Source organism: Henckelia pumila, chromosome 1 (genome assembly GCF_033568475.1).
Source record: "Henckelia pumila isolate YLH828 chromosome 1, ASM3356847v2, whole genome shotgun sequence".
Classification (NCBI taxonomy): domain Eukaryota; kingdom Viridiplantae; phylum Streptophyta; class Magnoliopsida; order Lamiales; family Gesneriaceae; genus Henckelia; species Henckelia pumila.
The window spans coordinates 88,609,281-88,636,099 of record NC_133120.1 but is presented as its reverse complement, the minus strand read 5'-3'; positions in this window follow the sequence as shown (position 1 = coordinate 88,636,099).

Below are 26,819 nucleotides of genomic sequence, written 5' to 3'. Positions count from 1 at the left end.
AGGGCCTATTGACTGACGGGTCATGGGTGGCTAGCATCGGGGGATACGGTCCACGTCCTGTAGGAATGAGCAGTGTACGCAGAGTTTGCTCCCCGGGTTGTACCACTCATGTCCTAGGCGCCATTACTGAGCAGTTATATACAGTTATCCCAGATATGGATACCCTATCATTTGCATGCATCATATTTGTATGTTCTACCCAGTGCTTTCGTATTGAGCTTAGAGCTCACGTCCAGTCTTTTCTGTATATTTGGACACCCCATTCGACGGGGCAGGTGTAGGTGCAGGATTGAGCACCCGGAGCTGGGAGTAGCCAGTGACCAGTGAAGACAGCAGGATTAGCTGTAGGTTTTGCCTATAGGCTATTTATTCGATTTGGTTGTATAATTGAATAACCGGTTGTATTCTGCCGGTCTGTTTTTATTTAAGTCTTCCGCAGCGATTTATTTAATGCATGTTTAATTATGCTCTTAAACTCTGATTAGGTAGTGGATCCGGGTAGGGTCACTACATTTATTGGTATCAGAGCATATGCATGCAAGAGACTTGGGATATAGTAATGAGACCTTGGAAGAGGTGATGATGCGGCAATTAGTTTGCCCAGAGACTATCATCATCGGCAAGATTTCTAAAGATTTTTACCCATATGGATCCTAGTTTTGGATCAAGTACCGGATGCCAGAGGCAGTGGCAGAGCATTGGATGGGACGCACTTGATGCTTGCATCTGTACAGTCCATACCATGAAGACACTACTCTGAAGATTCTCCACTAGTAGATGGAGAGATTGTCAGATAGACCTTCACCAGAGAATGTCTCGAGTGCCTAAAGCATGATAGGTTTCGAGAGTGAGGTCTTTAACCTCATGCAGAACATGGTTTTGTCGGTATGCTGTATCGATGCGTTTGGTAGGCACACGGGAAACTTCATGTTCAGAAGCATGATATGAATACAAGAAGAACGCTGATGGTAGATCGTGAGCAGGAGGGGTCGACTGACATGCACTGACGCAGAGCATAGCTGGATAGCTATCACGAGCCATTTCTCCGGAGTTCTTCGTAGGAGGACATGTAGAGGGACTTGGTCGGGAGTATGCTTGTATCGATGCGTGTGTCGATCAGAAGCTTCATGCTCAAGAAACGAAGACTAGTACGATGATTTAAATACTGTATCATTGTAGTTGTAAACAGTATTTCAGTTGTAATGAATCATCATACTATGATTGTATCATTTCAAGTTCGATTGTACATTTCATTGTATTTTGAATGCTGTATATATTACATGGAATTGTAATTGAGAAATTGTACATAAATGGAAGCAATGATACATGTTTTATTTATCCAGCAATTCGTGGATGATTGCGAGTGATTTTGCTAGGATTGGCATTGTTTTAGTTGATTAGTGTTCAACTGTGGTAAACTCATGGGATTTGAGTGGGCCGACTATGACAGTGTGATTTGTGGTTAGTCTGGGCGTTTTCCTAGGATTGACCTAGTTGATCGGTGGACTAAGTTAGTGCCAGCGATGAGTGGACTCATCTGGAGGCATTAAGGGTATTGTTCGGTTTAGAACATTTGGGCTTTGTTCTAGGTTGTTTCCTTAGAACAGGCTGTCTGACCTTTGTTAGGTTGAGGCTTGTGATGATGGGTTTTCATCGGGATACCAGGTCCAGTATATGCCAAGAGTTGTGGACTATGACCATGACTAGACGTGATGGGGCGCGACCCTATGCCAGTGTTACTCTGGGAGTCCTTGTACTTCAGAGGTTATCTGGGAGCCTTGTTGCTTCAGGAGATGGCGGTGGGAAGGCTACTCAGTCTAGGGATTTGGTGACAGTCACGACAGGGTATGACCTTGGATTAGATATCAGGTTTAACATCGATGGTTCGATATCGTCTGGTGTGCCAGAGATATTGTTTATGTTCTGCTGTGGGAACCAGTCATGGAGGGATTTTCTTGACAAGTGTGTACTCTGAGCATATAGGTTTTAACATTTAAGTTACCGCTAGACGTGTGGATCTAGTATGTGGACGGATTTCTATCAGCAATGACTAAGGGTTTTCATCAGAGTTGTGGTTAGAATTTTCCTGTGATAGGAATCATCCAAGAACTTGGATGGGATGCTGTTTTAAGACTTTTACTCGAATGCGAGGACTACTCCATGATGAATGACTTCATCTGCGAGGGATTATATCAGATGTTGAGGATTGTACATGACTATTTAAGATGTGGGGAAGCATGGCCTATGACCGTGAAACCTTGGTGGTTGTCCAGGTGGGTTATTGAGGTAAGCTACCTTAGTCTTGAACTATTGCACAATCTTCACAAGGGATATGATCAGGAGAGTGTCCGAAGATTGTGGAAATCTTTGGGATTCTTTAGTTATTCTTCTTAGACTTGACGAGCCGTGGTGTTCATTCTGAATGAACGAGGTAAGGACAGTGAGTCCAGTGGTTGCACTAAGTATTGTATGATATTTTCAGAGGTTGAGCGTAGGATTTTTCATGGGATGGAAATGGGCTTAGTCTATCTTGATGTTTGCCTTGGGTGAACAAGACAACGATTAGTAGTGCTAAGGTGGCACGGGATCTGTGCTAGTGACTACTAGTGGTTATTGGGTAACTCTGTCAGAGTTAGGATGATTAAGTTCAGAATACGAAGCAGCGGTTAGTAGTGCTGAAAAGGCGCAGGACTTGTGCCAAGTAAACTACTTATGTACCGTGATCTGACGCCGTTTGAAAATGGTTCTTTGTGGCAGCTGAGTCATAGTTATTGACCGAGCCATGTAAGTTGGATGATCAGTGGTGGTCTGATCTGATAAGTGCGAGCTTGAGTAGATCGACGAATTCGATTGGTTGAGCCAATCAGGGTTGGTCAGGATGTAGCAATTAAGAAATATTGGGATAGTATTTTGTCGAGTGGTGCTTATGGGATGAGTACTGGATACCATCTCAGAGCATTTGACAATTCGGATGATTTAGGGTCTCTAGGTTGCCAGGGACTAATCTACCGAAAGATTATGATTAACTTGTACGGTCGAGTTAGATGTTAACTTGACAGGAGGAACAAGCGAAGGAATTGGTAACTCCCAGGATAGTGCTTTTGTGATGATGTCTTAGTATACCGTTGGGTTGAGATCCAACGAGAAATGTGTACTTGTATGGACATCAGTTGTTTGAATGTGAGAGTTTTCCATTGAACAACAATAGTGAAGATTGTTGACCGGACATTTTGGTTTAGTGAGGGCATCTATGTACACCGTTGTGGTTGATCCTACGAGTAGTTGGAAATGCTAGTGGACATTAGCAAGGAAACATTAGTTGTCTGATCTGTGTGACATTAGCTAGGATTGGATTCTCGAGATCTAGCAGGTTGTGTCACTAATCTTCCAGCGAGTGATGTGCGATATATGACTGAGATAGTTAAGGATCGACTTAGTAGCCAACGAGGTTTGCCTTTGGGATAGAAGATTTTGCAAGATCGTGACGGATCAAAATTGTTCTTTCAAATTAGTGAGTCACATCTATACAGACTGTTGGTCAAAGAATATTGCGTTGTATCAATAAACGACAATCAGAGACGCATTGTGTGGCAAGTTACTTCGAGCACAAGTGTTTCCCAGGATTGACTAGGAAATCGACGAGTTAGATCGTTCAGTGCTGAGACTGATGCGTTCGGCAAGGGAGCGATTTGACTATTGAGAATCTGTTGGGATTTAGTTCCAGGATCAGTATGTTCAACCTTGGGAGGTTGGTATGAGCTGATGGTATTATCAGAGACTCTGAGTTGAGTTATACCAGGTGCAATGATTGTCGAGTTTCAAGACGGAATAGGAAGCGTTTCCATATGTCTGTGCACTGTGGAATGTCCCAGTCGAGCATATTGATGAGAGCTTGCCTTAGTTTTGATGTGTGTACAGTGATTGCGAGTATGTATAACTAACCAGAGGATGTTCATCGATCAAATTCATGAGGTGAATAACCTATGATCGAGATGATGTAAATCATCAGAGGCGTAATGACTTCTATTGCAATGTATGTGTGACTTCGTAGGCCAATGGCTAGGAGATGATGTAGTGTCATGAATTTCAAGTGATTATAGTTATCATCAGGGCACAGTGTTGAGGTTATACTAAGAAACGTGGACAGCAGAATGTACTAGATATGATAGTTTAAGTTCCCAGTATTCCTTGGAAAGCCGGTTGTGTTTCAGGGAGAGTGGGGAGGATAACCCGTCTAGGGAACATTGCGAGCAGTTACGTTGAAGTATAGACTTGAACAACTAGATTCTCTTGAGGAGAATTTGGGCTTTGTTGTGTCAGCACAATGTTGGGATTAGTGTTTTCCTAACTAGAGGTGTTGAGCACCGAGAACTTTTGGAACCATTAGATGGTTAGTTTTGATTAGTGATTCGACGAATGCAGTAAAACCAGTCAGGTTATGACTTGGTCTTCGTCAGTATAAGATTTCTTTTGAGACGATAATCTTGATCAAATGGGTGTTTGCATCCTTCGTGATCAGTGAGATCGTGGTTACGATAGAGTACATATCAGTGCTGTGATACGTTAGTGTCAAGGAATATTGGTTGTCATCAAGTAGCGCAGAAATTTTCAGCTGGGAAAATGTTAATGCAGTTCAGCATTAATGAAGCTTGCAGAGAATTCTACGGGAGTCTGAGTGTGTCGGAGGATATTTTGACCAGACACTCGAGCAAGGGTTTCTGGTACGTTCTCGAGGTATTACCTTAGATTTCGAGGATGAAATCTTTTAAGGGGGGGAGAATGTAGTGACCCGTATCCAGAATTAGCGATTAATGAGTATATTAATCGTGTAATCATGTTTAAATTAAGTAAAACATGATTAAGGAAATTCCAAATGGGTTAAACGGAGTCCAGAAATGGATTCAGGACACTCGAAAATGGTCGGGAAGGTTCCGAGGGTTCGGATGGATCGGAGGATCCGAACCAAAGATCGGAGGATCCGAACTCGGATCGGAGGCTCCGATCGAGATCGGAAACTCCGTCGGCAAGATCGGACATTCCGATCGGGACCAGGGCACACGTCATCACTTACGTCAGCAAGGTGACATCATGGCTGACGTAATATTGGGCGATCGAACGCTCCGAAGGTGGGATCGGAGGTTTCGATCGTGTTCGGACGTTCCGAACCGGGTTCGGAGGCTCCGAACTCCGTCTATAAATAGGGAGCCGAGATTTCATTTCAAAGTGCACCTTTCCCTCTCTTCTCTCTGATTCCTAAGCCTTCTAACTCAGATCTAGGGAGTTCTAGACATCCTATTGGGAATCCGGAAGTGGCATAGCGATCCAGGCATCGAGGCGGAGCTGTGGCCTAGTTTTGAGGCAATTATCATCAGCGGGCTGACGACGGACGCAGGTATAGCTATGGTCTCCTTAAATTATTTAGGAGTATGCAATATCTTAGTTAATGCTTTTAGAGCTTAATTATTGATGCATGAGTATTTGCATTGTAGAGCTGACATAGGCTTGGAACCTAGAGTTGGACTGCTAGGAACTGCCTGTAGTAAGGTACGCAAGTACAGACTGAGATTGCCTGCGGGTTTTGCATGCTTATATGTTGCATTTTGTATGTCATTTATTATGCAGCATATGCATATCATATTGTGCCTGTCCATCTTGTGAGATGAGCCACGTAGGGTCGCTCAGCCCTGTCTGGACGGTTGATGTCTAGGGCCTATTGACTGATGGGTCATGGGTGGCTAGCATCGGGGGACACCGTCCACGTCCTGTAGGAATGAGCAGTGTATGCAGGGTTTGCTCCCCGGGTTGTACCACTCATGTCCTAGGCGCCATTACTGAGCAGTTATATACAGTTATCCCAGATATGGATACCCTATCATTTGCATGCATCATATTTGTATGTTCTACCCAGTGCTTTCGTATTGAGCTTAGAGCTCACGTCCAGTTTTTTCTGTATATTTGGACACCCCATTCGACGGGGCAAGTGTAGGTGCAGGATTGAGCACCCGGAGCTGGGAGTAGCCAGTGACCAGTGAAGACAGCAGGATTAGCTGTAGGTTTTGCCTATAGGCTATTTATTCGATTTGGTTGTATAATCGAATTTATTTAACCGGTTGTATTCTGCCGGTCTGTTTTTATTTAAGTCTTCTGCAGCGATTTATTTAATGCATGTTTAATTATGCTCTTAAACTCTGATTAGGTAGTGGATCCGGGTAGGGTCACTACAAATTTGGTCCTACCCTATGGAATAGGTGGAAGCACATGATTGGTCCAAATTATGTGGGATCCACATAATTTATGTGGGACCAACGTGATTTGGACCAATGAGAGAGTTCCACCTACCCCATGAGATAATACTCATGGGGTAGGATCGAAGTTTCCCGTACAGAACCCACCACCATCCACTAAAATTAACGTTCCTACCGCATCACCTCCAAACCATCCTGTCGCCGCCGCTACCGCGACGCGACCACCCAAATCTCTCCGCCGCCAGTAACCACCTTCCTCCACCTCTTCTGTGTCTCCACCACCAGCTCAAGCCCTTCCACCGCCCCCAACCACCAACACCACCAACAACCCCACCCCACCCCGGCCAACCCTAACCACCCGACCCACCCGTCACGCCCGGCCAACCCTTACCACCACCGCCGGCGACCACCCCTATCTCTCCACCGCCGGCCTCCACCTTCCTCCACCTCTTCTGTGTCTCCGCCACCAGCTGAAGCCCCTCCACCTCCCCCAACCACCAGCACCACCAAAAGCACCCCACCCCACCCACCCCACCCAGCCAACCCTAACCACCATCACCTCCGCCCACCCGTCACCCCCGGCCAACCCTCACCACCACCGCGGTGCTGCCATCACCGCCACCCCACGACCGACCACAATATGATCTGCTAGAGCCCGGGACGATCCATTTCCCCCCCACCACAAGTATCCTAAAGAAGGAAGAGAAAAAAGAAGAAAAGAAATAAGAGTAGAAGGAATATGAGCGACCGTGGCAGAAGGGCCGCGACGGCAGCCGATGATGTTGTTTGAGAGAGGAGATAGGAGAGAGGACATGGCAGATGAAGGGTGAGAGATGTGAAGTGATGGTTGGGTTGGGGTGGTGATGGGGTAGGGAAGGGGAATTACAAATTAAAAAACAAAAAATAATAAAAAAAAAAGAGAGACACATAGCTGGCGCCCCAAAGTCTAGGGTGCAGGGGAACAAAATCGTATATATTTATGTATATATATATATATATATATATATATATAATTTCTTTCAAGTGTCCACCTATCATGCCCACCAATGATGTGACACTATTCTATTGGATGTGATAAAGATGTGATAAATTGTAGGTCCAATAGAATAGTTCCATATCATTGGTGGACATGGTAGTGGGCATGATAGGTGGGCACTTGGAAGAAACTATATATATATATATTATATAAAGTGTAGTACCCCGTAACCGAAACTGGTAATTAAGAGATTAATTATGTTAATTAAACCAATTTGGTATCTGAAGGATCGGAAGCTCCTATCAGGATCGGAAGCTCCGATGCAGGATCGGAAGCTCCGATCGATATTACGTCATGCATGACGTGTGGCAGGATCGGAAACTCCGATCGCCCTATCCGAAGTCAACTAGTAAGATTTTGACATGTGGCAGATAAGGATGTTCGGAAGATCCGATGGCAGGATCGGACGTTCCGATCAAGGATCGGAAGTTCCGGTCGAGGATCGGAGGTGCCGATCGATGCCTATAAATATAAGGTCCGAGGCATTCATTTCTTGACAATTCCGAATTCTCTCCTTCGCCCTCGTGGCTCTATTTTAGGGCTTTGGGTACTCTTATTTTAGAGTTGTAGTAGGAAACATATTTTAGTATAGTCAGACAGTGTCTGACATAGTAGCGGAGCAGCGCTCGTGTTGTAGAGCCGTGTTCGAGGCTGTGAATTCGCAGCAGGGGAGTGCCCTAGTTGCGGGACAGTCGCCATCAGTAGGCTGACAACGGACGCAGGTATAGCTATGGTCTCCTTTAATTATTTAGGAGTATGCAATAGCTTAGTTAAGGCTTTTAGCGCTTATTGAATGATGCATGGGTATTTGCATTGTAGACTTGATGATAGGCTTGGAACCTAGAGTGGAACTACTAGGACTGCCTTAGAAAGGTACGTAAGTACTGACTGAGATTGCCAGCGGATATACATGCTTATATGTTGCATTTATGTGTTTGCATGTTATTATTGTTATGCGGCATGTGCATATCATCTTGTGCCTGTACATATGTATATCTTTCGAGATGAGCCAGTTAGGGTTGCTCAGCCCTGTTAGGACGTTTGATATCGAGTACCCTTAGGTACTGATACCTCGAGAACTCCGCGGTCCGCGTCCGGGATTCGGGAATGAGTGGTCGCACACAGTGGTTAGCTACCCCGATGTGACGAGCTTATATCCCAGGCGCCAGTTTGAGCAGTTTGTATATAGTTATCCCAGATATGGATACCCGGTCATTTGCATGCATCATATTTGTATGTTTATCCGTGCTTTCGTATTGAGCTTAGAGCTCACGCCCAGTATTTTCTGTGTATCTGGATACCCTATTCGATGGGGTAGTTATAGGTGCAGGATTGAGCACCAGGAGCCTGGAATAGCCAGTGACCGTGAAGACAACAGGATTAGCTGTAGGTTTTATTTAAAGTAATTCGATTGGGTTGTATAAATCAAGTTTGATTAGCCGGTTGTATTCTGCCGGTCTACTTGTATTTAGTCTTCCGCAACAATTTGATTTAATGCATGCTTAATTATGCTCTTAACTCTGATTAGGTAGTGGATCCGGGTCGGGTCGCTACATTTATGGTATCAGAGCAACTGCATGCAAGGGACTTAGGAAATTGATAATAAGACCTCTTGATTATCCTTGTAGGATTGATTGAGGCTAGCGAAAGAAGATTTGGTTCTTCAGTGCCAAGGTTTGCGGCAGAAGTTTTTACTATAAGGAATGCAACAGTGATGAGAACACCAGTAGTAGCATATCGATAGATAGACTGACTGCTGTGGACGGTTCATCATTCGATGCATTGGGATGTTGATCGAAGAACATATGGATTCCAGCCAGGGAAGGCTGGAAGAAAAGATCGGTTATATCGCGTCAGATACCTCTGAGGGCTTTTTGGAACGAATGGTGTTTAGTAATCCATTTGGTTCCAGTCCTTGAAGATTCTCCACTCGTAGGTTGAGAGATTGTCAGATAGACCTTCACCAGAGAATGCCTCGAGTGTCTAAAACATGACAGGTTTCGAGAGTGAGGTCTTTAACCTCGTGCAGAACATGGTTTTGCCGGTATGCTTGTATCGATGCTTTTGGTAGGCATACGGAAAACTTCATGTTCAAAAGCATGATTTAGATACAAGAAGAACGCTGATGGTAGATCGTGAGCAGAAGAAGTCGATTGACATGCACTGACGCAGAGCATAGCTGGTTAGCTATCACGTGCCATTTCTCCGGAGTTCTTCGCTGGAGGACATGTAGAGAGACTTGGACGGAAGTATGCTTGTATCGATGCGTGTGTCGATTGGAAGATTCATGCTCAAGAAGTGAAGACACGTTCGACGATTTTAAATACTGTATTGATGTATTTGTAAACAATATTTCAGTTGTAATGAATCATCAGAAATTGGTTGTATCAGTTCAAGTTATTGGATGTACATTTTGTTGTATTTTGAAATACTGTATGTATTACATGGGATTGTAATAAAGAAAATTGTACATAACTTGAAGTAATGATACATGTTCAAAGATTCGTGTTTGATTACAAGTAATTTTACTAAATTTGGCTTGGAATTAGTTGACTAATCAACTAGGATAGCTCATGGATTTTGAGTAAGTCAACGGTAACGGATTGACATGGGGTTAGTCTAGGTGTCTTCCTAGGGCTGACCTAATTAGTCGTTTGACTGAGTTAGTGCCATTGATGAGGTAATTCATCTGGGAGCATGGAAATATCGATCTTGTTTGGAATTTTGAGTTTTTGTTCTAAGTTGTTTCCTTAGGACGGTAGTCTGATTGACCTGCATAGGTTGAGACTTCGTGATGATGGGATTTCATCGGGATACCAAGTCAGGTATATGCCAAGAGTTGTGGACTATGACCATGACTAGACATGATGGAGCGCGACCTTATGCCAGTATTACTCTGGGAGTCTTTCGTACTTCGGAAAATGCCTGGAAGCCTTCGTGCTTCAGGATTTGGCGGTGGGAAGGCTACTTAGTCTAGAGTTTTGGTAACAGTCACGACGGGGTATGACATTGGATTGGATTCCTGGTTAGGTGTCAGCGGTTTAGATATCGTCTGACTGTCGTCAGAGATATTGGTTTGCAGTTTTGTCACAAGGACCAGTCTTGGAGGGATTTTCCTTGACGAGTACGTACTCTGAACAGATAGTTTTAGTCTATTGGATACTGCTAGACTAGTGGATCTAGTCGGGGTTTGGATGCTCTTGTGATAGGGGCTATCCAGGAGTTTTGGTTTGTTAAATTCCTGAAACATTTGACTCGGAGATGAGTAGTTTTCAGCATTAATGGTTTCCTTCAGTGATAGATTATATCCGATGCTAAGGATTGTACATGACTATTTGAGGCGTGAGGATATCGTGATTTATGCCAGTGTACACTTGGTGGTGATTTCAGGTGGGACACCATGGTAAGTAACCTCAGTCTCGATTTGTTGCAGTCTTAGCAAAAGATATAGTTATCAAGAGCAAGTTTAGCGACAGTGAGTCAGTATCGATGCAAGATTGGTACTGGTGACTACTAATAGCTAGTGTCTGACTTTGTCAGAGATAGGTGAGTTGAATCAGCTGTGATTCTTTTGATTCCAAGTATTTGGGATATGCGGACGTATGGCCGTGAGATCATGATTATTGATCGAGCCATGTGAGATTTCAAATGACCAAGACCTGGCGGATGGTTGCCATAATTTGGTTGGTACTGACAAGTTGTGTGATAGTCACAACTTATCGATGAGGTCGATTGGTTGAGCAGATTTTCGGAGTGCAGTCATTTGGACTTTCAAGTTCGATAGATCACGGGAGGTGATTGCATGTTTTGACTTTGGTAAGTCATGGCTAGTTCGATAACTCGGGTAAAGTTATCAGTGGTAAGAGAAGACATAATTGATCTGAACATTGCTTGGTATTAGCAATGGTTGACCCAGTTTTGGAAATAGAATTGTTCCATGCTATTGGATTACAGTTTTGGGAACTGTTAGCCGAATACTTGTTTAGGCATTTTCAGCAGTTTTCTCGGAGGATTTTCGTTAAATTGTGATTCGACGAGTGTTGCGGAATTCAATGAGCATTAGGAGGCCGATATCAGTTGTTTGTTCGTGGGATAATACGACAGCTGAGACTGTGTTCAGAGTCTAGTGAGATTGTTGTCGGTGATTTCCCAGTACGTTTTGATGTGCTATGCCATGGAGGTGTTGGGATCGACCGAGATCTATCGGGTAAATTCGTTGGTTTACCGCATGTGTCATGGATTGTGCGAAGGGTTGAGGTGAACTAGTTTTGTTCATCTTGGTAACAAGTCAAGTGTGACTTGGGATTGTTATCTATGATTGGATAACCAGTGTTGCGAATTCAATTGATATCTCGAGTGACGAGATAATGGTGATCTCTAATCTAGACTACTAATGTTGTAGATATTGCGGTCCCATCTATGTGTTCAGCATTATAGCGGTGACATTCTTTGAGAATATTAGTCAGCATCGAAGAAAATAAGTACGGAATGTAAGTCTGTCGATGCTAGAAACTTTCGGGATTGGTTGTTATCTGTGGCAGGACGTCAAGTGGGAATCGATTGGTTAACACTTGCGGTTACCTCTGGGATTTGATGTCAGTGTTAGACCAGTGGAGATACAGTTTGGTTGTATCTGGTCTTCTCGTTAGTACGAACTGATTCTAGCAAGAGGGATAGTCGGTATCAAGTGGTATACTTGACGAGGAACTATCACTGCTAAGGTTCGTAGGAACAGTGGGTATTCGAAGAGCAGTCGAGAGCACTCTATTGATCGTAAGGCTCGATTATACATCCAAAAGATCGTTCTACTTCATGGATGCCGGTGGGCATTATCAGCGATCGAGACCCAGGTTTACTTCCATATTCTGGGGGAGTGTCCAGCGTGCTACGAGCACTGCTTTTAGTTTAAATACTGAATATCATCCAGAGACAGATGGTCAGATGGAGAGTGCTATCCATAACTTGGAGGACATGTTTTGGGCGTGTACTATGGATTTTTGGTTCAGTTTAGCCAGATCAGTTGTCATTGATTAAGTTCGCGTACAACAATAGGTACCATCGTAACATTTGGAGGACACCTGTTGAGACGTTGTACGGGCGACTTGTCATACTCCATTCTTCTAGAAAGAAGTGGGGGAGACAGTATTTATGGGAATGTCACTTTTTCGTAAGATTCTCAGATTTAGTCTTAAAGGCAAGTTGTCTCCCAGGTTTATCGGTCCGTTTGAGATCTTGGAGAACATTGGCGATTTCACTTATCGACTTTCTTTGCCGCCGCATCTTTCCAGTATTCACGACATGTTCCACGTATCACTTTTGCGACGGTATATGGCGGATGAGTCTCATATTCTGCAGCGGTCTGAAGTTCAAGTGAGCAAGGATTTGACCTATGCTGAGAAACCTATTCGTATCCTGGATTATAAGGATAAGGTTTTACGGAACAAAGTCATTCCTTTGGTTTTAGTTCAGTGGCAGTGCCGAGGCACTGAGGAAGCTACTTGGGAACTTGAAGAAAGGATGTGTGAAGACCATCCTGAGTTGTTTTGATTTCAGTTTTGAGTTGTATTTGGTTGTAACGTTTGATTTGAATAAGGAATGTTTCTGTACCTTTTATTGCATTCGGTACTTAAGATCTATTTTCGAGGACGAAATATCTTAAGTGGGGGAGAATGTAGTACCCCGTAACCGAAATTGGTAATTAAGAGATTAATTATGTTAATTAAACCAATTTGGTATCTGAAGGATCGGAAGCTCCGAAGGTGAGATCAGAAGCTCCTATCAGGATCGAAAGCTCCGATGCAGGATCGGAAGCTCCGATCGATATTACATCATGCATGACATGTGGCAGGATCGGAAACTCTGATCGGGATCGGAAGCTCCGATCGGGATCGGAAGCTCCGATCGCCCTATCCGAAGTTAACCAGTAAGATTTTGACATGTGGTAGATAAGGATGTTCGGAAGCTCCGATGGCAGGATCGGACGTTCCGATCAAGGATCGGAAGTTTCGGTCGAGGATCGGAGGTGCCGATCGATGCCTATAAATATAAGGTCCGAGGCATTCATTTCTTGCCAATTCCGAATTCTCTCCTTTGCCCTCGTGGCTCTATTTTAGGGCTTTGGGTACTCTTATTTTAGAGTTGGAGTAGGGAACATATTTTAGTATAGTCAGACAGTGTCTGACATAGTAGCGGAGCAGCGCTCGTGTTGTAGAGCCGTGTTCGAGGCTGTGAATTCGCAGCAGGGGAGTGCCCTAGTTGCGAGACAGTCGCCATCAGTGGACTGACGACGGACGCAGGTATAGCTATGGTCTCCTTTAATTATTTAGGAGTATGCAATAGCTTAGTTAAGGCTTTTAGCGCTTATTGAATGATGCATGGGTATTTGCATTGTAGACTTGATGATAGGCTTGGAACCTAGAGTGGAACTACTAGGACTGCCTTAGAAAGGTACGTAAGTACTGACTGAGATTGCCAGCGGATATACATGCTTATATGTTGCATTTATGTGTTTGCATGTTATTATTGTTATGCGGCATGTGCACATCATCTTGTGCCTGTACATCTGTATATCTTTCGAGATGAGCCAGTTAGGGTTGCTCAGCCCTGTTAGGACGTTTGATATCGAGTACCCTTAGGTATTGATACCTCGAGGAATCCGCGGTCCACGTCCGGGATTCGGGAATGAGTGGTCGCACACAGTGGTTAGCTACCCCGATGTGACGAGCTTATATCCCAGGCGCCAGTTTGAGCAGTTTGTATACAGTTATCCCAGATATGGATACCCGGTCATTTGCATGCATCATATTTGTATGTTTATCCGTGCTTTCGTATTGAGCTTAGAGCTCACGTCCAGTATTTTTTGTGTATCTGGATACCCTATTCGATGGGGCAGGTATAGGTGCAGGATTGAGCACCAGGAGCCTGGAATAGCCAGTGACCGTGAAGACAGCAGGATTAGCTGTAGGTTTTATTTAAAGTAATTCGATTGGGTTGTATAAATCAAGTTTGATTAGCCGGTTGTATTCTGCCGGTCTACTTGTATTTAGTCTTCCGCAGCAATTTGATTTAATGCATGCTTAATTATGCTCTTAACTCTGATTAGGTAGTGGATCCGGGTCGGGTCGCTACATAAAGTCACTTTAAAAAGCTGTACTTATTTAAGTGGTTTTTAAGTCAGTGCTTTTGTATCCAATGGAGTGTATTGGTTCTAGACTTTTAATGAATTTTGTGAAGTTTAAAAGTCTAAGGGGGGTCTATTCATTATAGACTTTTAAAGACTTTTATGGATTTTAAAAGTCTTTAGGTGCAGTGACCCGTATCCGTGATTAATGATTAATAAGTAATTAATCATGTAATCATGTTTGGGTTAAGTAAAACATGATTAAGGAAATTATAGGAGGATTAAAGGAGCCCAAAAATGGATCCAGGACACTCGAAATTGGTTTAGAGGGTTCCAAGACTCGAGTGGGATCGGAAGCAACGATCTAGGATCTGAGCGTCCGATCGACGATCGGAACGTCCGATCAAGAACGGAGCTTCCGATGGCTGTCGGTGACAGGTGTGTGGTTGCATGTGGACCGAATTGACACGTGGCGAACGGAGCATCCGATCGAGAAATGGAGCTTCCGATCTGCCAGAACGGAACGTCCGATCGAGGAACGGAACTTCCGATCGACATCTATAAATATAGGGTCCGAGCTCCTCATTTCTTGCCAATTCTGAATTCCTCTCCTTCGCCCTAGTAGCTCTACTTTGGGTACTCTTATTTTAGAGTTGGAGTAGGAAATATATTTTAGTATAGTCAGACAGTGTCTGACATAGTAGCGGGGCAGTGCTTGTGTAGCGGAGCAGTGCTCGAAGCTGTGGAGCTGCAGCAGGGGTGTGCCCCTAGTTGCGGGATAGTCGCCATCAGTGGGCTGACAACGGACGCATGTATAGCTATGGTCTCTTTAAATTATTTAGGAGTATGCAATAGCTTAGTTAAGGCTTTTAGAGCTTATTGAATGATGCATGGATATTTGCATTGTAGAGTTGATGATAGGCTTGGAACCTAGAGTGGGACTGCTAGGATTTGCCTGTAGTGAGGTACGTAAGTATTGACTGAGATGGCCAGCATGATATATATTATATGTGTTGCATGAGTATGTGCTATATGTTTTACCATGTTTTGCGGATTTAGCGCATGCATATGTTTTTACGGAGACTGTATCGGGATGATGTGAGTCATGACAGTTTCCTTCAGTCGAGGCGATTCTTCCTGAGGATTCATGTCTTGGAAATATACGAGTACCACGCGGAGTCGCTCTCTAGCCCGGTACTGTGTATTCCAGGCGCCCAGAGAAAGTGATTTAAACCCTGATTTTTAAAGTCACTTATGTGTTGCATATAATATATATATATCATTGCTTTTTTATTGAGCTTAGAGCTCACGTCCAGTGTTTCTGTATGTCTGGACACCCCATTCGACGGGGCAGTTGTAGGTGCATGGTTGGGCACCATGAGCTTGGAGTAGCCAGTGACCAGTGAAGACAGCAGGATTTAGCTGTAGGTTTTGCCTTTAGGGTTATTTATTTCGATTGGGTTGTATAATCGAATTTATTTATCCGATTGTATTCTGCCGATCTGTTTTAATTTAAGTCTTCCGCAGCGATTTATTTAATGCATGTTTAATTATGCTCCTAAACTCTGATTAGGTAGTGGATCCGGGCTGGGTCGCTACATTCAATGGTATCAGAGCCGACCTCTCAGTATGGTATGGTTCGGGGACGAACCAAGCGGAAGCTGGTGGGCATGTGACGCCCGGGGCAAAAGAGGCAGGGAGTGATCGCCGGTGCCAAGAGGTTGCATGGACAATGAGCGGCTCCTGGTAGGCTTCTAGGCGGAGGGAGACATGAATGAACCGATCCCGTGCCGGAATGAGAGGGATTCTGAGACTGTGTAGGTATGGGACTACATGGTTGAGGAGAGCTTAAAAGATTTCATATGTACTATTCATATCAAGAAGGTGCATCTTCTTTTCGGAAGCTCATCACATAAGAAATCCAAAGTTAAGCGTGCTTGACTTGGGGCAATTATAGGATGGGTGACCCCCTGGGAAGTTTTCCAGGGTGCGTGTGAGTGAGGACATAAGCACGCTGAAAAGACCCGTCTTGATACAGTGGGGTATTACAAAATCATGTGACGCCCGGGGCTGAAGAGGCAGGGAGTGATCGCCGGTGCCAAGAGGTTGCATGGACAATGAGCGGCTCCTGATAGGCTTCTAGGCGGAGGGAGACATGAATGAACCGATCCCATGTCGGAATGAGAGGGATTCTGAGACTGTGTAGATATGAGACTACATGGTTGAGGAGGGCTTAAAAGATTTCATATGTACTATTCATATCAAGAAGGTGCATCTTCTTTTCGGAAGCTCATCACATAAGAACTCCAAAGTTAAGCATGCTTGACTTGGGGCAATTATAGGATGGGTGACCCCCTGGGAAGTTTTTCAGGGTGCGTGTGAGTGAGGACATAAGCACGCTGAAAAGACCCGTCTTGATACAGTGGGATATTACAAATTGGTATCAGAGCATATACATTCAAGAGACTTGGGATGTAGTACTGAGACTTTGGATTATCCTTGTAGGATTGGTGAGACCTAAGGATTATTTGGTTCTTCATTGCCAAGGTTTGCGGCATAAGTTTTCGCTATAAGGAAGGAAACAGTGATGAGAACACCGGTAGTAGCATGAATATGCTAACTACAGTTCATCATTTGATGCATTGGGATGTTTGTAGTGACCCTTACCCGGATCACCTACTAAACAGAACTTAGGCATGCAATTAACTTAATAAAACAGATATCAGAATAAAACTGCAGAAACCAATAACAAAATACAATCCCAAGTAAAGGAATCTGTAATTATCCAATAATATACAACCAAATCGAATAGCTGTATAAACCCAAACAACAGTAATAAAGCCTAGACGAAGCTCCAGCTGACCAACCACTGACTAGCCCCTCCTGGATCCACCCTCCTCGTTCAATCGCAAACCTGCCCCATGGAATAGGGTGTCCAAAAAATACAGAGTACGAGACGTGAGCATAAAACGCTCAGTGCGAGAGTATGAGTATACATGCATGCAAAGTGAACTCCCTATAGACTCGAGGTCAAGGATCAGATAACAGAGACAGACCGGGCCCTGGTATGTAGCATGTTGTGCCGTCGCTTCAGGAGGTGGCTCCCATACCGAGATAACCGTGGAAACACCGGACCCAAATCGATGGAAGTCCATCCACTAACAGGATAGGGTACAACCCTACTAACAGACATCTCGAAGGAGATACAGCAAGATGCAAATGAATGCAGCATAATATCATGGCATATAAATCATGCAGTCATATAATACATGCATACTCAGTCAGGATATCTCGAACAGTACTTTCGTACCTCAAATACCAGGTAGGCACTACCAGCTCTAAGTCCAAGCCTAAAGTCCGCCTACACAGCGAAATGATACCACTATCATTACAGTGCTCTAAAAGCCTTAACTAAGCTATTGCATACTCCTAAATATTTATAGGAAGCAAAAGCTATACCTTCGTCCGTCGTTAGCCCTTTGATGTCGATGCCTCCAGAACTTGGGCACAACTCCGCTACGACTATCGAACGCCTCTCCGACCTCCGGACCAAGCCTAAGAAGACTAGAACAGCTCGAATATGACTAGAAATAGAGAGGAAATCCGGAATTGGCAAGGAGAAATGAAATCTCGGCCTTCTATTTATAGACAACGATCGGAGCCTCCGATCCTTGATCGAAACGTCCGAACCTCGATCGGAACGTCCGATCCTGCCATCGGAGCTTCCGAAGATCCTGATCTGCCACGTGTCAAAATATCATTTGTTGACTTCGGATAGGGGTGATCGGAGCCTCCGGTCCTGATCGGAGCTTTCGATCCAGCCAAACGTCATGGATGACGTAATATCATCGGTGCCTCCGATCCCGATCGGAGCTTCCGATCCCGATCGGAGCTTCCGATCGTCCCTTCGGAGCTTCCGATCCGTCCAATCCCCAATTTATTTAATTAGCATTAATCCTTTAATTACTCAATTAGGGTTCGGGCTACTACATTCTCCCCCACTTAAGATATTTCGTCCTCGAAATCAGATCTTAAGTACTGAATGCAAATACAGAAATCAGAAACATTCTTTATTCAAACAAACGTTTACAGAGTTTGCAACTGAATACAACTTAAAGAATGAAATCAAAACAACTCAGGATGGTCTTTACGCATCCTGTCCTCAAGCTCCCAAGTAGCTTCCTCAGTGCCTCGGCGCTGCCACTGAACTAAAACCAAAGGAATGACTTTGTTCCGTAAAACCTTATCCTTATAATCCAGGATACGAAGAGGTTTCTCAACATAAGTCAAATCCTTGTCTACCTGAACCTCAGACCGCTGCAGAATATGGGACTCATCCGCCACATACCGTCGCAACAGAGATACGTGGAACACGTCGTGAATGCTGGATAGATGCGGTGGCAAAGCTAGTCGATAAGCCAAATCGCCAATGCTCTCCAAGATCTCAAACGGACCGATAAATCTGGGAGACAACTTGCCCTTAAGGCCAAATCTGAGAATCTTGCGGAAAGGTGACACTCTTAGAAACACTTTCTCCCCGACCTCGAACTGCAAAGGCCTACGCTTGATATTAGCATAACTGGCCTGACGATCCTGTGCAGTCTTAATCCGTTTCTTGATTTGATCAACAATATCTATCGCCTGCTGGATAAACTCCGGTCCCTCAGCCTGTCTCTCCCCCCACTTCTTCCCAGAAGAGTGGAGTACGACAACGTCGCCCATACAACGCCTCAAAAGGTGCCATCCCAATACTAGTGTGATAGCTGTTGTTGTAAGCGAACTCGATCAACGGCAAATGATCCTGCCAGGCTGAACCAAAATCCAAGACGCACGCTCTAAGCATATCCTCTAACGTACGGATAGTGCGCTCTGACTGACCATCAGTCTCTGGATGATAGGCTGTACTCAAACTGAGAGTAGTACCCATCGCACGCTGAACACTCCCCCAGAATCTAGAAGTAAACCTGGGGTCCCGATCGCTGACAATGCTCACAGGCACTCCATGAAGTCGAACGATCTCCTGAATGTACAACCGAGCCATGCGATCCACAGAGTACTCTCGGCTATAGGCAATGAAATGCGCTGACTTGGTGAGTCGGTCCACCACAACCCAGATAGCATCACAGTTCCTCGGGGATACCGGCAAATAGGTCACAAAGTCCATAGTGATAAACTCCCATTTCCATTCAGGAATAGGCAGACTGTGAAGCAATCCTCCAGGTCGTCGGTGCTCTGCCTTGACCTGTTGACACACCAAACATCTGGAAACAAACTGATAAACACTGCGTTTCATTCCCTTCCACCAGAAACGAGTACGTAGATCCTTGTACATTTTGTTGCTCCCAGGATGAATACTCAACTTAGTGCGATGTGCCTGAGATAAAATCTCCTCTCGCAACTCTTCATCCTGTGGAATCACAAGCCTACCAGACAAACACAGAAAGCCATCTGACTGATAATGAAATCCAGACAAGCTACCCTCGTTAGCTAGACGAGCTAAACGCTGGGTCTTCGAATCAGACATCTGAGCATCTCGGATCCGCGAGTACAAAGCTGGCTCAGATAATATCGCAAACATCTGGATACTCTGCATACCTTTCTTATGCTTGAAGGTATAACCTGAAGTACAGCAGTCACTGATCGCACTAGACATCGAACAAGTCTGAAGTGCGGATAGTCGCACCTTGCGACTCAAAGCATCAGCGGTGAGATTAGCAGCTCCCGGATGGTACTTAATCTCGCAATCATAGTCCTTAAGCAAGTCCATCCAACGTCTCTGCCTCATGTTCAACTCCGCCTGAGTGAACAAATACTTGAGACTCTTATGGTCGGTGAAGATCTCAAATTTCTCGCCATACAGATAATGACGCCAGATCTTCAAAGCGAACACAATGGCTGCCAACTCCAAATCATGGACTGGGTAGTTGTCCTCGTGAAGCTTCAGCTGTCTAGAAGCGTATGCGATCACATGCCCATTCTGAGTCAGGACACAACCTAACCCCTGAAGAGAAGCATCCGTGTAAACTACATACCCTCCAGATCCTGACGGTAATGCTAACACCAGTGCAGAAGTCAATCGCCGTCGAAGCTCACGGAAATTCTCCTCACACTCGGAGGACCACTCAAAATCCACACCCTTGCGGGTAAGCTGCGTCAACGGTCGAGCTAACTGAGAGAAGTTCAGAATGAAGCGACGATAATACCCTGCTAGACCCAGAAAACTACGGATCTCAGCAACTGTCGTCGGACGCGACCAATTAAGTACCGCTTCAATCTTGCTTGGATCAACAGAAATCCCCTCCCTGGATATGATATGGCCAAGAAAGACCACTCTATCCATCCAAAACTCACACTTGCTCAGCTTGGCGTACAATTGCTCATCTCGAAGAGTCTGCAGTACCAACCGCAAGTGAGAAACATGCTCTTCCGTATTACGCGAATACACCAAGATGTCGTCAATGAAGACCACAACAAACTTGTCCAAATACTCCCTGAAGACACGGTTCATCAAATCCATGAATATAGCCGGCGCATTGGTCAAACCAAATGGCATCACTAGGAACTCGTAATGCCCATAGCGAGTACGGAATGCAGTCTTGGCTACGTCCTGATCACGGACTCTCAACTGATGATACCCAGATCTCAAGTCAATCTTGGAGTAAATAGAAGTACCATGCAGCTGATCAAACAAGTCATCTATACGAGGCAACAGATACTTGTTCTTCATAGTGACTCGATTCAGCTGCCGATAGTCAATGCACAGCCGCATCGACCCATCCTTCTTCTTCACGAAGAGAACAGGAGCTCCCCAAGGAGATACACTAGGACGAATGTACCCCTTGTCCAAAAGATCCTGTAGCTGATTCTTCAACTCACGCATCTCTGACGGAGCCAGACGATACGGTGCTCTAGAAATAGGCGAAGTACCCGGCATCAACTCTATGCCAAACTCGACTTCCCTAGCAGGAGGAAAACCCGGAATCTCATCAGGAAACACATCTGGAAATTCATCCACAACAGGAATGCTCTCTATCCCAATACTCTCAGCGGACAAATCAACTGCATAGATAAGGTAGCCTTCCCCGCCAGACTCTAGAGCTCGACAGGCTCTCAAAGCTGATACCAAAGGCATCGGGGGTCGCGCTCCCTCACCATAGAAAAACCAACTCTCACTCCCTTCCGGATGAAAGCGTACTAATCTCTGATAGCAGTCCACTGAAGCTCGATAGGTAGTTAGCACATCTATTCCCAGAATGCAATCAAAGTCGTCCATCGCCAGGACCATGAGATTTGCTAACAGAATGTTCCCTTCGAACTCTAAAGGGCAACCCATCACTAGACGCTTAGCCAAAGCAGATTGGCCCGTCGGAGTAGAAACAGACATCACTACGTCTAGTGCAATGCATGGTAACTTATGCCTCTTAACAAAACGTGCAGAAATGAAGGAATGAGATGCACCAGTGTCAATAAGTACAAGAGCAGGTATACCATAAAGCATAAATGTACCTGCGATGACTTTCTCATTCTCCTCCACAGCCTGATCATGTCTCAGGGCAAACACCTGGCCAGAAGCTCGTGGCCTCAAATGAGAACTCCCAGCAGACTGTCCATGCGACCTCTGCTGTACGGTAGCCTGAGAACCAGATCCTGAACCAGATCCAGAACCGCCTCCCCCAGACAGTGGACAATCCCTCCGGATATGACCAGTCTCTCCACAACGGAAACAAGCTCCAGAAGCTCTGCGGCACTTATCGGATGGATGGTTCTTCCCACAGTGATCACACTTGTCCTTCTTACCGAAACGGACAACACCTCCCGAACCAGAGGAAGAAGTAGACCCGGACTTCTTGAATGACTGGGCACGGGGGGCCAAAGAACTAGCAGGTCTCGACTGAGAGAAAGACCTGTTCCGCCGAATGCTGTCCTCCGCCTGGTGACAACGGCTCACCAAACCCTCGTAGGACATGTCATCACCAACCGCCACACGGTCATGGATATCAGGGTTAAGGCCCTGAAGGAACAGATTATACTTCATCCCTGAGCTATCAGCAATCTCGGGGCAATAGGATAGCAGATCAAAGAACCTCTGCTGATACTCATCAATAGACATGGTTCCCTGTCGCAGACTCAGTAGCTCGCCTGCCTTCGACTGTCGGAGTGCAGGAGGAAAATACCGCTTTTGGAAAGCTGTGCGAAACTCGGCCCAGGTGGCCACTCCTCTCGCCGTAACAAAAGGTGCAGAAGTAAACCTCCACCACCTGCGCGCACGCCCATCCAGAAGATAGCCAAGGGTCTCCACCTTCTGCTCATCGGTGCATTGGAAAGTCTGAAAAGTCGTCTCCATGCGGTCTAACCAGTTCTCCGCATCCTCCGGAGACTCACCTCCAACTAAGGGCTTAGGACCCATAGCTAAGAATCGACGCACAGTGAAACGCTCGTCGTCATGGTGACGATGACGCCGTTCTCGACGAGGCTCCCGGTCGGCATCACCCCAACGCCCACCAACACTGCCATGAGAACTCTGGTCGTCACGATTTGACATCTACAAAAATACCTCAAGATGAGACTAAATCCCAAGAAATCTTTTGCATGCTCTGATACCATAAATGTAGTGACCCTTACCCGGATCACCTACTAAACAGAACTTAGGCATACAATTAACTTAATAAAACAGATATCAGAATAAAACTGCGAAAACCAATAACAAAATACAATCCCAAGTAAAGGAATCTGTAATTATCCAATAATATACAACCAAATCGAATAGCTGTATAAACCCAAACAACAGTAATAAAGCCTAGACGAAGCTCCAGCTGACCAACCACTGACTAGCCCCTCCTGGATCCACCCTCCTCGTCCAATCGCAAACCTGCCCCATGGAATAGGGTGTCCAGAAAATACAGAGTACGAGACGTGAGCATAAAACGCTCAGTGCGAGAGTATGAGTATACATGCATGCAAAGTGAACTCCCTATAGACTCGAGGTCAAGGATCAGATAACAGAGACAGACCGGGCCCTGGTATGTAGCACGCTGTGCCGTCGCTTCAAGAGGTGGCTCCCATACCAAGATAACCGTGGAAACACCGGACCCAAATCGATGGAAGTCCATCCACTAACAGGATAGGGTACAACCCTACTAACAGACATCTCGAAGGAGATACAGCAAGATGCAAATGAATGCAGCATAATATCATGGCATATAAATCATGCAGTCATATAATACATGCATACTCAGTCAGGATATCTCGAACAGTACTTTCGTACCTCAAATACCAGGTAGGCACTACCAGCTCTAAGTCCAAGCCTAAAGTCCGCCTACACAGCGAAATGATACCACTATCATTACAGTGCTCTAAAAGCCTTAACTAAGCTATTGCATACTCCTAAATATTTATAGGAAGCAAAAGCTATACCTTCGTCCGTCGTTAGCCCTTTGATGTCGATGCCTCCAGAACTTGGGCACAACTCCGCTACGACTATCGAACGCCTCTCCGACCTCCGGACCAAGCCTAAGAAGACTAGAACAGCTCGAATATGACTAGAAATAGAGAGGAAATCCGGAATTGGCAAGGAGAAATGAAATCTCGGCCTTCTATTTATAGACAACGATCGGAGCCTCCGATCCTTGATCGGAACGTCCGAACCTCGATCGGAACGTCCGATCCTGCCATCGGAGCTTCCGAAGATCCTGATCTGCCACGTGTCAAAATATCATTTGTTGACTCCGGATAGGGGTGATCGGAGCCTCCGGTCCTGATCGGAGCTTCCGATCCAGCCAAACGTCATGGATGACGTAATATCATCGGTGCCTCCGATCCCGATCGGAGCTTCCGATCCCGATCGGAGCTTCCGATCGTCCCTTCGGAGCTTCCGATCCGTCCAATCCCCAATTTATTTAATTAGCATTAATCCTTTAATTACTCAATTAGGGTTCGGGCTACTACAATGTTGATCGAAGAACATATGGATTCCAACAGGAAAAGACTGGGAGAGAAGAAAGAGAATATCGCGTCAGATATCTCTGAGGGCTTTTTGGAATGAATGGTGTGTAATAACCCATGTGGTTCCAGTCCGAAGAGATTCTCCACTCGTAGTTGGAGAGATTGTCATTTAAACTCATGCAGAACATGGTTTTGTCGGTGTGTGTGTATCGATGCTTTTGGTACGTGTACGGGAAACTTCATGTTCAAAAGCTTGATTTAGTTACAAGAAGAAAGCTGACGGTAGATCGTGAGCATAAGAGGTCGATTGACATGCACTGACGCAGAGCATAGCTGGTTAGCTAACACGTGCCATTTCTCCGGAGTTCTTTGCGGGAGGACATGTAGAGAGACTGGGATGGGAGTATGCTTGTATCGATGCGTATGCCAATTAGAAGCTTCATGCTCAAGGAACGAAGACTAGTATGATGATTTAAATACAGTATTGTTGTAGTTGTAAACAGTGTTTCAGTTGTAATAAATCATCAGATTTGGTTGTATCATTCAAGTTATTGATTGTACATTTTGTATTTTCGGAATACTGTAATTGTATTACATAGGGATTGTAATCAAGAAATTGTACATAACTTGAAGCAATGATACATGTTTTATTAATATAGCAATTCGTGGATGATTGCATGTTTTTGCTAAGTTTAGCATTGATCCTAGTTGATTAGTGTTCAACTGTGGCGACTCATGGGATTTGAGTAGGGCCAACGGTGATTGTTGACTTGCGGTTAGTCTAGGTGTTTTCCTAGGATTGACCTAGTTAGTCAGTGGACTAAGATAGTGCCAGCGATGGATGGACTCATCTAGAGGCATGGGAATATTGTTCGTTTTCGGACATTGGATTTTGTTCTAGTTTGTTTTCTTAGGACAGTAGACTGTCTGACCTTTGTTAGGTTGAGACTTGCGATGATGGGATTTCATCAGGATGCCAGGTCCAGTATATACCAAGAGTTGTGGACTATGATCATGACTAGACGTGATGGGGAGCGACCCTATGCCAGTGTTACTCTGGGAGTCTTTGCACTTCAGAGGATTACCTGGGAGCCTTTTGTGCTTCATGAGATGGCGGTGGAAAGGCTACTCAGTCTAGGGATTTGGTGACAGTCACGACAGGGTATGACCTTGGATTAGATATCAGGTTTGATATTGATGGTTCGATATCATCTGGTGTGTCAGAGATATCAGTGATAGTGTTCTGCTATAGGAACCAGTCTTGGAGGGATTTCCTTGACAAGTGTGTGCTCTGAGCAGATAGATTTAATTTTTTACCGATGATTACTGCTAGACGTGGGGATCTAGTAGGTAGATGGAATTCTACCAACAATGACTTGTGGTTGTCATCAGAGTTGTGGATAAAGTTTCCTTGAGATAGGAATTATCCGAGATCCAGGATGGGATGCAGTTTCGAGACTTCGACTCGAATACAAGAATTACTTCATGATGATTGATTTCATCAAGTGTTGGATCATATGATAAGTATTGTACAAGGATTATTGAGATCTGAGGGAAGCATGGCCTATACCCGTGAAGCCTTGGTGGTTGTCCAGGTGGGTTATCGAGGTAAGCTACCCTAAGTCTTGAATTGTCATACAGTCTTAGCAAGGGATCTGATCCGGAGCATGTTCGAAGATTGTGAAGATATTTGGTATTCGTTAGTTATGCTTCTTGGACTTGACGAATCGTGATGTTCATCTTGAAAGAACGAGGCAAGAATAATGAGTCCAGTGATTGCGCCAAGAACTGTCTGATATTTCGGAGGTTGAGCGTAGGATTTTCCCTGAGATGGAAATGGTCTAAGTTGATAAGATCGCGAGAAGATCTTGAACTTGGTTTGTCTTGATGATCATCTCGAGTGAACAAGACAAACGAGTAGTAGTGCTGAGACGGAACAGGATTTGTGCTAATGACTACTAGTGGTTAATAATTAACTTTGTCAGAGTTAGATTGATTAAGTCAGTATACGAGATAGCTTTCAGTAATAAGACACGAGATTGTGTCATTGGATTACTAATAGCTATGTTTCGGTTACCAAGTGCGGGTTTGTTGTAACCAGAGAGTTTTTGTGTAATCCAATGTTTGGAATAGTAGACTTGGATCAGTCGAGTCAAGAGTAATTGATCGAGCCACTTAGGTGTTGACGATCAGTGGTTATCTGATTTGATAAGTGTGAGTATCAATCAGCAAATCGACGAGGTCGATGAGTAAGTCCAATCAGCGATGAATTGGATGTAGCAATCGAGAAATGCTTGGGATAGTACTTTGTCGCTTAAAGTGCTTTTATGACGAGGTCTTAAGAGTACCATTGGAGTTTGGGATCCAACGAGGATTGGACACTTATATGAACATCAGTTGTATGATCGCGAGGTGTGACATTAGCTGGGACTTAGTTCTCAAGATCCAGCAGGGGGTGTCACTAATTTTTAGCATA